We start from the raw sequence: 13724 nt of genomic DNA, 5'->3' as shown, positions 1-13724 counted from the left end.
CAACGATGCTCCTCGATAACCTGAGCGATCAGACTGACCCTGACGGAACTGTCGGCCTCTGCCGTGCTGGAACTGGCCCCTCGAAGGACCACCACTGTAGCAACCAGATCCTTGAGGCCTCTTGGCCTCCCTCTCCTCTCGCTCCTGGCGACGTACAGACTCAATCTCCCTGGCAATATCCACAACCTCCTCGAATGTAGCACCAGTCACCCTCGCCCTGGTCACAAAGCTCCTGATCCTCTCTCGATCTATCGGGACCAACCAGATGGCATGACGAGCCAACTCAGAGAACCTCAACTCATACTGTGACACGGTCATATCTCCCTGACGCAACCAATCAAACTTTCTATGCAGCTCCTCTCTGCGAGACTACGGTACATACTTCTCCAGAAATAGAACGGAGAACTGCTGCCAGGATAGGGGTGCTGCACTAGCAGGCCTACGCCTCTCAAGATTCTCCCACAAAGTAAAAGCAGGTCCTGAAAATTAATAAGTAGTGAAAGCGACCCCGCTGGTCTCCAGAATACCGGCTATGCGAAGCATCCTCTAACACTTGTCTAAAAAGCCCTGGGCATCCTCGCCCTCTACTCCGCTGAATGACGAAGGCTGAAGTCTCCCAAATCTCTCCAACCTACGCTGCTCATCTTCTGGCATGACAGGAACTACGTAGTCTTGAGCAGCCGTGGCCGGCTGGGCTGGATGTGCTCCCGGCGTCTGAAGTCCCTGCACGACCTGCTCAGGTGTGCGGACGGCGGGAGTCTGACTGCCTCTCTCAGCCTGTGAAGTAGCTGCGGCTGTAGTAGCTGAAATCGCCCAAGCTAGGCCAGTGCAAACTGATAAGATCTGAGCCAAGGCCTCCTGAACACCCGGAATCACAATAGGCACGGCTGGTGCCTGAGCTGGTGCTGTTGGAGGGTCCACAGCTGGGACCTGGTCCTGAACTGGGGCAGCTGGTGGATCTGCTGGTGTTGCCCTCGTTGCTCTGCCTCGACCATGACCACGACCGCGTCCTCGGCCTCTGGTGGCCGCGGCTGGTGGCACTGGTGGTCGTCCATCCTATCCGGTAGTGCGTGTCCTCACCATCTGTGAGATAATGGAACAACAAAAGTTTAGTACTCGGATCAACAACTCGCACGATAAGAATTTCAAGAATGTGAAGTTTTCCTAAAGGTTTTGCAGCCTCTCGAGGATAAACACAGACGTCTTCGTACCGATCCGCGAGACTCTACTTAACCTGCTAATGACTCGTGAGACCTATGTAACCTAGGCTCTGATACAAACTTGTCAAGACCCAAACCCCGAACCTGGTCGTAATGGCGCCTCTCGTGAAGAAAAGGCCAGCCAGTTAGACCCAATTCATCTTTTAAAACAGTTAACCAACACATAATAGTCTAAAACATGATTTACTAACACTGAATAGCGGAAATAACAATAAAAATGCGGAAAATCCAACCCGACACAGCCCTAACCGAGGTGTCACAAGTCACGAGCAACTATGAACCACAATACAGTCTGCTAAAGTCATAAACTACTACAATTGTTTGGAAAGAACAGGAAAGATAGAGAAATAGAGACACGGGGCTACGGACGTCAACATCTACCTCGTAATCTCCGAAGAAGCCCGCCTGGAACTGGAGGAAATCAACACTCCGAAGCGGAACCAGCTACGCCTGAATCTGCACACAGGGTGCAGGGAGTAAAGTGAGTACTCCAACTCAGTGAGTAACAAATGTAAATAATGACTGAAAGTAAGAAATCACACAAGGCACAAAACATTCTATGATGAAGCAGTAAAAATCATTTAAACGCAGTAAAAATCATTTAAATGCAGTAAAAATCAGTGAGAATATAGTAAAATCCTCTTTCAACAAGTAAACAGGTAAAAGACAGATAATTAAGGTATAGTAAATAAATAAAAGCTCGCCCCACGGGCACAGTATCACCACATCCGCCCCTCGAGCAACATCTCAGAATAATAATAGCCCCTCAGGCTCAATCTCAGAACAATAACAGCCCCTCAGGTTCAATCTCACATCACACTAGGTACCCGCGCTCACTGGGGGTGTGCAGACTCCTGGAGGGACCCCTTACAGCCCAAGCGCAATAACAAGCCATCTCGTGGCATCAAATCTAGGCCCTCAGCCTCATATCAATCAAGCCACCTCGTGGCGTACATATCTCAGGCCCTCGGCCTCAAATGAATATCAATGTCTCCTCACAACATAGGCCCTCGGCCTTACTCAGTCAAAAATACTCACAAGCCCCTCGAGCAATAGTAAAACAGTCTTTCTCAGTCCAAAACATCATTTAAAATATCATTTATGTCTCAAAAATCGAGTAAAATGGTGGAGTAGTAAAACAGTGGAAAATAAAATGACTGAGTTCAGGTAGTAATTCAAAACAGTGAGGAAATATCAATAAAAAGCCCCGAAGGGTTCAAATAGTTTGCATTCAGCCCAAATATGGCATTCAGCCCAAATCATAGTGATAGCAAACAAGTCTCAATCAAATACGCGGTAAAATTATCAACCGGGACGGACCAAGTCACAATCCCCAATAGTGTACGACCCCACGCTCGTCAGCAAGCGTGTGTCTCACCTCAACATAGCACTACGATGTGCAATCCAGGGTTTCAAACCCTCAGGACATCATTTACAAGCATTACTCACCTCGAACCGGCTAAATCCCTAGCTCGCGACGCCTTTACCCTAGGTATTGGCTTTCATGCGCATCGAATCTATCCAAAATCAGAACGAGAACGTCATAATATGCTAAGGGAACAAAACCCAGTCGAAAACAATCGAAAAATACCAAAAATTCCGAAATTAGCAAAACTCGAGCCCTGGCCCACTTCTCAAAACTCAGAAATTTTTACTCCAATAGGTTCCTTATCTCTCCACGAGTTCATACATACCAACAACATCAAATTCCGTCCAGAAATGACTCTTCAAATCCCAAATCAAAAATCCAAAATTCCAAGCCCTAGTTCTTCAATTTTTAGCTCAAGTTTCCATGATTTTCTAGGGGGATTTCACAATAGAATCGAGTCTTAGGTCCGAAATGCTTACCTCCAAACGTTTCCCCTTTGAATCCCTCTTCCTTCAAAAAGCTCTCAAAATGATCAACTATGGGTGAAAATAGACCCAAAATCGCAGATGAAACAAATTAAAAAATTCTGCCCAGGCTTTTCCGCATCTGCAGTCCAAAGCCCGCTTCTGCGGTACCGCTTATGCGGTCAAGCCATCCGCTTCTGCGGAAATTCATTAAGCCGGCCATTGCCGCATCTGCGATCCTTCTTCCGCATTTGCGGTTCCGCAGATGTGGCCCCCACAATCGCATTTGTGGTTTCTGACAATCCCCTCCATAACCGTTTTTGCGGCTTCTCCCTCGCACATGCGGCGCCGCACCTGCGGCCCCCAAACCGCAGGTGCGAAAACACCAGAAGCAGCAAGTTTTCTGCAATCTGCCAAGTCTCAAATCTTCCTGCTAACCATGCGAATTCACCCCGAGGCCCCCGGGACCTCAACCAAAAGCACCAACACATCCTAACACCTTATTCAAACTTGTTCCAATCATCGTAATACCTCAAAAAACATCAAATCACCCAAAACACATCAGATTCAAGCCTAAGTTTCTAAAATCATCCGAAATACGCTTTTGTTCAAAAACCCAACCAAACCACGTCCGAATAACCTGAAATTTTGCACACACATCCCAAATCACATAACGAAGCTACTACAACTCTCGGAATTCCATTCCGACCCCTATATCAAAATCTCGCCTACCAACCAAAAATCGCCAAAATATCAACTTCGCCAATTCGAGCCTAAATCTACTCCAAGCCTCCAAAACCCATTCCGATCACACTCCTAAGTCACAAATCACCTCCCGAAGCTAACCGAACCACCGGAACTCACATCCGAGCCCTCTAATACATAAGTCAACATCCGGTTGACTTTTCCAACTTAAGCTTTCTTAGAAGAGACTAAGTGTATCAAACTTCACCAAAATCAACCCGGATTCAATCCAACCAACCCGATACCTCAAAACATAGATGAAACAAGCAACAAGAAGCAGAAATGGGGGAAATGGGCCGGTAACTCATGAGACGACTGGGCGGGTCGTCGCACTAGTTCTTCTAAATATTATGGACATTATGTCTAACATTGACTTTTGTCATGCATAATCTAAATGCCCCCATATTTTAAATATTTCATGTGCCTTTTTTGTTATTCATGATTAACATATCATCCACATATAACCAAACAATGACTATATAATTTGAAGTATTCTTAATGTAAACACATTAAATTTTGAAACTATTTGACAATATTATTTGGTAAAATCTCATGCATTATTTGTGTGCTTGTTCTAGTCCATAAAAAGACTTAAGAAGCATGCACACCTTCTTTTGTTTTCCAGGACCACAATCTCTTCGGGTTGTTCTATATAATTTCTTCCTCCAATCTCAATTTAAAAAGGCCGTCTTCACATCAATTTGATGGATTTCAAGACCATACACCATAGTAAATGCTACTAACATTTATATGTATATAGTGCTTGTAGCCGGCGATTATGTGTCAAAATAGTCAAGGCCTTCTTATTGTCTATACCTTTGACAATAAGTCTTGTCTTATACACGTCAATAGTGCCATCGGCTTTTAGTTTCCTCCTAAAAATCCATTTGGAACCCAACAATTTTTTCTCTAAAGTAAGATCAACTAACTCCCAAGTATGTTTATTTAATGTGGATTCTATCTTACTATTGATTGCCTCTTTCCGAGGAAGACATAACTTTCCTAAAAATCTGAAGCTCATTTTCCAACAAGAATATCGGATAATCCGATCCAAAGAAAGTAGTTTCCTTTTGACGTTTACTACATCTTGGATTTTCCTCATTAGGTGTACTTTCTTTTGCTTTTCCTCGAGGTCATTCAGATTTTTCACTACACAACTCATATTCTTTTTTTATACGGATATATATATTTTAAAAGAATTCAGTATTATCTGATTCTATCATCTTGTTAATGTGAATGTGGTTCTGATTTATGAACGAGAAAACGATATGCCTTACGATTAGTTGCATATCCTATAAAAACGCAATCAACAATTTTTTTTCCTATGTTTATGCTTTTGGGTTTAGGAACTTGTACTTTAAGCAAACACTCCCGCACTTTTGAAATAATTCAAGTTAGGCTTCCTTCCTTTTTATTTTTTTCATATGTAATAGATTGTGTTTTGCTATGGGGCACTCGATTGAGTATTCCGTGAGCCGTAAGGATAGCTTCCTCCCACATGTCCTTTGGTAAATTAGAACTTATTAACAAGGCATTCATGATCTTCTTTAACTATTCTTTTTTTCCGCAATTCCATTAGAATTGGCAAGTAAGGTGCATTTGTTTGATGAATAATGCCATATTCCAAATATATTTCTTCAAGAAGAGATTCATATTCGCTACCCCTATTAGTTTTATAGAGCCATCCGTAGGAACTGTTGTCTGTATCATTACACTACAAAAATTAATAAAACGGTGAAGTTTTTAATCTTTAAACCGATCTAACACCACCAGAACCAATGAATAATGAAATTTCTAATCTTCAAATGGAGTAATATCTTACACAACTAGATTTAATAAACAATGACATTTTTAATATTCAAATGAAGTAGTATTTGACACAATCAGATTTATTAAACAGTGATGTTTTTATCTTCAAACCAAGCAATAAATCAGAGTAGAAAATCACGTAGATTTTAATATCCAAAATGAGTAAAAAGTTACTTAGACTTTAATCTCTGAAAAATGAATTGAGCATCAGGAATGACTTTAATCTCAAGATTGAGTAGTAAATTACGTATATTTTAATCTAGAAGTAGCGATAGTAAATCATGAAGATTTTAATCTCCAAAATAGGGCTAGATAATCAGAAAGATTCTAATTTTTTTTTAATGGTTTTCTAACTAAGCCATTATAATACTTGAATAGTTGATCTCTTTCTCCAATCAAACCATTATAATATGTACATCTCTATATATTATATCCATGATCCCACAATTACTTTCAAGTATTAGTGTAAGCCTACTTTATATCTTACAAAATGAAAATAATGTCACATCATTTCATCCATGCTACCAAATTGTATACTCACTAATTAATTTCACAGTATGCAAATCGAATACGTTTGAGATCATCAAATAAACATATAACCTGACATTTATTGAAGTTTCAATTTCACCAAAATTGCATGGGTAGAATAATAGAAATAAATAATAAGTATACATAAGAAAGTAGAACCCGATATTATTTTGCCACGACCTGGAATTCCCACCTTCGGGACCGTGATGGCACCTAACATTTCACTTGCTAGGCAAGCCAACTCTAGAGTATATTTAAGCCAATTTTAATCAATTCAAATAAGTAAAACCAATTAAACCGAAATAAAACTAAAACAGAGAGCGAAATGACATAAATACCAATAATATCTAAGTACAACCCGGATCTGAAGTCCCAAGTACATGAGCTTCTAGAGTCTCTACAAATAGGGTTTGAAATAAATACAACTGTCTTAAATGAAAAGAACAGTAAATAGGAATGAGGAAGGGGACTTCAAGGTCCACGGACGCCAACAGATCTACCTCGAGTCTCAAAATGCCAATCCGAGCTGATACACCTCACGCACATCTGGGATGTAACGACCCGGCCGGTCGTTTCGAGAGTTGTAGCCCCGTTCCCCCATTTTTTTCTCCTTTTGTGCTCTACAACTTCTATATGACTTACCGGGTTAGTTGGTTCGAGTCCAAAGAGATTTCAGAGTGAATTGAGATACTTAGTCTCATAATTGAAAGCTTAAATTGGAAAAGTTGACCGGATATTAACTTATGTGTAAACAACCTCGAATTTGAATTTTGATGGTTCTGTTAGCTCTATTGGATGATTCTAGACTTAGGAGTGTGTCCGGATTGTGATTTGGAGGTCCGTAGTAGAATTAGGCTTGAAATGGCGAAAGTTGGAATTTTGGAAAGCTTGACCGGGAGTGGAATTTTTGACATCGGGGTCAGATTGGATTTTCGGAAGTTGGAGTTGGTTTGTGGGATCATTTGTGATATGTGTGCAAAATTTGAGGTTAATCGGACGTGATTTGACAGGTTTTGACGTCGATTGTAAAATTTGGAAATTTCAAAGTTCATTCCGTGTGCAATACACATTTTTGATTTTGTTTGAGGTGATTTGAGGGTTCTATTAAGTTCGTATCGTGTTTTAGGACTTGTTGGCATATTTGGTTGAGGTCCCGAGGTACTCGAGCTGATTTAGGGTGTTTAACGGACTAGGAGATTGATTTAAGGAACTGCTGAAGTTTGGACTCAGCTGGTGTGATCTCACCTACGAGGGTTTTGGCCGTAGGTGCGGTAGGTGGAGCGCAGGTGCTGAAGTGATGAAGGTCAGCAGAGGCCGCAAGTGCGATGATTTTCCCGCACCTGCGATCGTGCAGATGCAGGCTAGGAGTCACAGGAGCGGAGGCAACTGGGGTTATTGGTTTTCGCAGAAGCGCTCATTTTCCGCACAAGCGGGTGCGCAGGTGCGGAAATGCCTGGGCAGAACCTATACAAGCAAGGTTCCGAGATTTTTTTCCATTTCTAACATTTTGAGCTCGTATTTTGGAGGTTTTTGAGAGTGTTTTTGAAGAGATTCTTGAGGTAAGCTCCTTGTGGGCATTTTTCTTTAATAATTATGTTTCCCCACTTATTTTCCACATAGTTGTTGTGTTTCTGCGGTGTAATTATGGGGGTTTGAGGCTAGGGAATTGGAGAGTTAATTTTGGGGATTTGAATGGCCATTTGGTGTAGCATTTTGATAAATTTGGTACGGTTGGACACGTGAGTGAATGTGCTTTCGGGTTTTGTGACTCCTGTTAAATTTTGAGACGTGGGCCGGAGGGCCGGGTTTTGGCCAAATTCAGATTTTGGCTTATAAATTCGTAACTTTCTTGTGGAATTGTTTCATTTAGCCCATATTGATTATACTGTACTTCTTGTGGCTAGATTCAGGATGTTTGGAGACCGATTTGAGAGGCAAAGGCGTGTTAGAGTAGAGCTTTGCTTAGATTGAGGCATGTAACACTTTCAAACTTGGTTATGAGGGTTCAAAACCTCGAATTATGTGTTATGTGATTGGTATTGAGGTGACGCACATGCCAAGTGACGGGCGTGCGGGCGTGCACCGTGAGAATTGGGACCTGGTCGATTCCATGGCACTATAATGTGGTCCTATCTTGTTGATATCCGTATTTTCACCATGTGATAAAATAACTGAGCTGTCTATCAGGTTAGAGATCATGTTTTGGCTATATGCTGATACTGTTGGGACCCATACTGGCCATTTCTTGCTATTGACTTACTAATCTCGTTGATATTTCGTACTCAGTCATGTTCATTCATTTCATATCATGTCTGAGTCTCTATTGTTATTTATTGATACATCATATCATCATGTTCGGGCTAGTTTCATGACATTTGTGAGCCCGTGAGTGAGACTGGAGAGATTGATGCCTCAATGAGGCCGAGAGCCTGATTATGGGTGACATTTATGGGATCGGGATGCACGCCACGGTGGTTATACTAATTTATGATAGCGCTTGGGCTGAAGTAGCCCCTCCGGAGTCTGCACACACCCTTACTAAGCGCGGTTGATGTTATTGAGGGATGGATCTCCCTGTACATGGATCTTGTCCGAAGCATTATATACCTAGAGATGGATCTTCTCCACAAGCTAGACTGGCCCTACTCGGGTACTAGGTGACTGATGGTTAGTGATGTATATATTTCAGGATGGATCTTCCCTGGGCCGTTGGGCCATATACAGTCTCGATTGATTGAGCACTTGAGAGTGTGAGCACATGAGGCTGTCAGCATGGTGCATCGCATACAGCATGCGCATTGGCATGTAGAACTAGAGGAGTTATATACTTCATATCATTGAGATTCTATCCATTTTATTGTTTTGAGTTATCTATTGAACTTCAAAGCATGCCTTCGTTTCTGCACTGTTATTTCTATATTGAACTGTGCCGGTAGAGTTCGTCACTACCTTTCAGTCAAAAGGTTGAATTTGTTACTTATTGATTTGGTTGTACTCATGCTACACCCTGCACCTCGTGTGCAGACGGCTGCTGATTGAGGAGTCAGGATCTCGGAGATTATTGAGGTAGCTGCATGGCGTTCGCAGGCCTTGACTCTCCTTCATTATCTTTATCTATATTTCAGTTCTTATTCCTTAGGCATTGTAATAGACTGTATTTCGGTATAGATGCTCATGTACTCGGTGACACAACAGTTTTGTGATAGATTGTATCGTGTTGTGGTTTATTTTCTGTTTCAAAAAGGTTTTTCTTAATATTAATTGCTTCCGACTATATTTTTAAAGCTTTTACTGTGTTGAGATGGTTGAGTAGTGACTTGCCTAGTTCCACGATAGGCGCCATCACGATGGTTGGTTTTGGATCGTGACAAGTTGATATCAGAGTCTAGGTTACATAGGTCTCAAGAGTAATGAGTGGTTTAGTAGAGTCTTGTGGATCGGTACGGAGACGTCTGTACTTATCTTCGAGAGGCTGCCAAGCACTTAGGAAAACATCACATTCTTGAATTCTTGTCATGCAAATTTGTTGATTCTGGTAAGTAAACTTCTGTTATTCTATTCTCTCACAGATGGTAAAGACACGTACTACTACGCAGGACGGACAACCACCAGTACCACTAGTCAGGGCCGCGAGAGGCCGAGGTCGCGGTAGGGGCAGAGGTGCAGCTCGTACAGCAGCTAAGGCAGCACCTGCAGATCCACCAGTTGCCCCAGTTCAGGAGCAGGTCCTAGTTATGGATGCGCTTGTGGGGTCAGCTCAGGCACCACCTGTGCACATTGTGATTCCAGGCCTTTAGGAGGCCTTAGCTCAAATTATGACCGTGTGCACCAGTCTTGCTCAGGAGGTCTCTGTTCCAGCCGCAGCAGCCACTTCTCAGGCAGGGGGAGGTACTCAGACTCTCGCCGCCCGTACACCAGAGCAAGTGATGCACGAACTCCAGACACCAGGGGCACTACCAGCCCGGCCTGTTGCAGCTGCACAGGCCCATGTGGTCCTTGTTATGTCTTATGATGAGCATCAAAGAACGGAGAGGTTTGGGAGACTCCAACCTCTATCTTTCAGTAGTATAGAGGCGGAGGATGCCTAGCGCTTCTTGGATAAGTGTTAGAGGATTTTGCGTACAACAAGTATTCTGGAGACCAGTGGGGTCTCGTTCACTACTTTTGAGTTCTCTAGGGCTGCCTTCAGTTGGTGGGATGCTTATGAGAGGCGTATGTTGGTCGGTGCAGCACCACTTACATGGCAGGAGTTCTTCGTTCTTTTCTTGGAGAAGTATGTGCCACAGTCTCGCAGAGGAGATGCACAGATAGTTTGATTAGTTACGTTAAGATGACATATTTGTGACGCAATACGAAATGAGGTTTTCTGAGTTGGCCCATCATGCAGTTTGGTTGGTTCCCACTGATAAGAGAGGATCATGAGGTTCATTGATGGCCTAACATTTTAGCTGTGGTTTCTTATGACTTGAGAGAGGATATTTGGTTCTACTTTCGATGAGATTGTTGACATTGCTCGGCAGATAGAGATGGTTCGCAACCAGAAGCAGGTTGAGAGGGAGGCCAAAAGGTCTCGTCGATCAGGTGGTTTTAGTCGTGTTCCATCTGGAGGTCATTTCTACCACGGCAGGGGCCGTCCTTATAGGCATGCTCGGACGGCTCGTCCAGTTCACCAGGGTGCATCATCTAGCTATGGTTCACACAGTTCTCTGTAGGGTCACTCATCTCTTAGTGCCCTTCGAGCTCACAGTTTGTCTCATGCACCATCAACTCAGGGTTCATCTATGTCGGGTCCTTCTAGAAGTTATCCCGGTGCTCGGGCTCCCTTTACTCCACACCCCATTCACAGGGAGAGGTTGCTTTAAGTGTCGAGATTTGGGTCATATCAAGTGGTATTGTCCCTGCATTTCAGAAGGTTCAGCTCAGCAGAGGAGTCCGGCTATGACTTCAGCACCCAACTGGAGCTCAGTCAGCTAGGGGTCGCCCTAGAAGGGGAGGTCGATCAAGTGGTGGCCAGGCCTGAATCTATGCAATCCCTGCCAGACCAGATGCTATTGCTTCAGAGACAGTGACCACAAGTATTGTCTTAGTATGTCACCGAGATGCTTCTGTATTATTTGACCCTGGTTCCACCTATTCATATGTATCATCGTATTTAGCTCATTATCTGGATATTCCCCGTGAGTCTTTAGCTTCATCTGTTCATGTATCTACGTCGATGGGTGATACTATTATTGTGGATCGTGTGTACCGGTCGTGTGCAGTGACTATTGAGGGATTGGAGACTAGAGTTGTTCTCTTGCTGCTTAGTATGGTCGATTTTGACGTGATCTTGGGTATAGATTGGTTGTCTTCATTTCACGCTATTTTCTATTGTCACGCTAAGACCATGGCGTTGGCGATGTCGGGGTTGCCACGGATTGAGTGGTTCTCTAGACTATGTTCCCAATAGAGTGATTTCATACTTGAAGGCCCAGCGGATGGTTCAGAAGGGTTTTTTACCTTATTTATTATTTGTGAGGGATTGGTGCTGATATCCCTACTATTGATTCTGTTCTAGTGGTGCGAGATTTTCCGGATGTGTTTTCTACAGACCTGTCGGGCATGCCGCCTGATAGGGACATTGACTTTGGTATTGACTTTGTGCCAGGCACTCAGCCCATTTCTATTCCTCCATACCGTATGGCACCGGCTGAGTTGAAGGAGCAGCTTCAGGAACTCCTTGATAAGGGGTTTATTAGGCCTAGTGTGTCGTCTTGGGGTGCACCGGTTCTGTTTGTCAAGAATAAGGCTGGCATTATGAGAATGTGCATTGATTATAGGCAGTTGAACAAAGTCACAATCAAGAACAAGTATCATTTTCCACGTATTGATGATCTATTTGACCAGTTTCAAGGAGCGAGGGTGTTCTCCAAGATTGATTTGAGGTCAGGGTATCATCAGTTGAAGATTCGGGACTCGGATATTTTTAAGACAGCTTTCAGGACCCGCAATGGTCATTATGAGTTGCTTGTGATGTCTTTTAGGCTAACCAACGCCCCACCTGCGCTCACGCATCTGATGAACAATGTGTTTCAGCCTTATCTTGACTCGTTTATTATTATGTTCATTGATGATATACTGGTGTACTCTTGTAGCCAAGAGGAGTATGCCTAGCATTTAAGGGTTGTGTTGCAGCAGTTGAGGGAGGAGAAAGTTTATGCCAAGTTCTCCAAGTGTGAATTTTGGCTCAGTTCAGTAGCGTTCTTAGGGCACGTGGTGTCCAGTGAGGGGATTTAGGTGGATCCGAAGAAGATAGAGGCGGTTCAGAGTTGGCCCAGACCGTCCTCAGCTACAGAGATTCGGAGCTTTCTAGGATAGGCTAGTTATTACTGTCGCTTCGTGCATGGTTTCTTGTCTATCGCATTGCCCTTGACCAAATTAACCCAGAAGGATGCTCCTTTCAGGTGGTCGGATGAGTGTGCGGAGAGCTTTCAGAAGCTCAAGACTACCTTGACCACAACTCCAATTCTAGATCTACCTTCAGCTTTTGGTTCTTATACAGTATATTGTGATGTTTCTCAGATCGGTATTGGGTGTGTTTTGATGCAGGAGGGTAGAGTGATTGCTTATGCTTCTTGCCAATTGAAGCCTCATGAGAAGAACCACCATGTTCATGATTTGGAGTTGGCTGCCATTGTTCATGCATTGAAGATTTGGAGGCACTATCTCTATGGTGTGTCTTGTGAGGTATTTACTGATAATCGGAGCCTCCAACACTTGTTCAAACAGAGGGATCTCAATTTGAGGCAACGGAGATCGTTCTAGCTACTAAAGGACTATGATAATACCATTCTGTATCATCCGGGGAAGGCTCACGTGGTGGCCAATGCCTTGAGTAGGAAGGTAGTGAGTAAGGGTAGCCTTGCATTCATTCATGTTGGTGAGAGACCTCTTCCAGTTGATATTCTGGCCTTGGCCAACCAGTTCGTGAGATTAGATGTTTCCGAGCCCAGTCGGGTTATAGCCTGTGTGGTATCTCGGTCTTATTTGGTCGTATCAGAGAGCGCCCTAGGATGATTCTCATTTGCTTGTCCTCAAGGACAAGGTTCAGCACGGTGATTCCATAGATGTGACTATTGGAGATGATGGGGTGTTTAGGATGCAGGGTCGGATATGTGTGCCCCAATGTAGACAGGCTACAGGAGTTGATTCTTGAGGAGGCCCACAGCTCGCGGTATTCCATCCATTCGGGTGCTGCGAAGATGTACCAGGACCTATGGCAGCACTATTGGTGGAGGAGAATGAAAAAGGATATAGTTGGATTTGTAGCTTAGTGTCTTAACCGTCACCAAGTAAAATATGAGCAATAGAGACCCGGTTGATTGCTTCAGAGGATAGAAATTACAGAGTGGAAGTGGGAGCGGATCACCATGGATTTTGTAGTTAGGCTCCCACGGACTTCGAAGAAGTTCAATGCTATTTGGGTAATTGTGGATCGGCTGACCAAGTCCGCGCACTAAATTCCAGTTGGTACTACTTATTCATCAGAGCGGTTAGCTGAGATTTACATTAGAGAGATTATTCGCCTTCACGGTGTGCCAGTTTCCATCA

Source organism: Nicotiana attenuata, chromosome 5 (assembly GCF_001879085.1).
Source record: "Nicotiana attenuata strain UT chromosome 5, NIATTr2, whole genome shotgun sequence".
Classification (NCBI taxonomy): domain Eukaryota; kingdom Viridiplantae; phylum Streptophyta; class Magnoliopsida; order Solanales; family Solanaceae; genus Nicotiana; species Nicotiana attenuata.
This window is presented reverse-complemented; position numbering follows the sequence as displayed.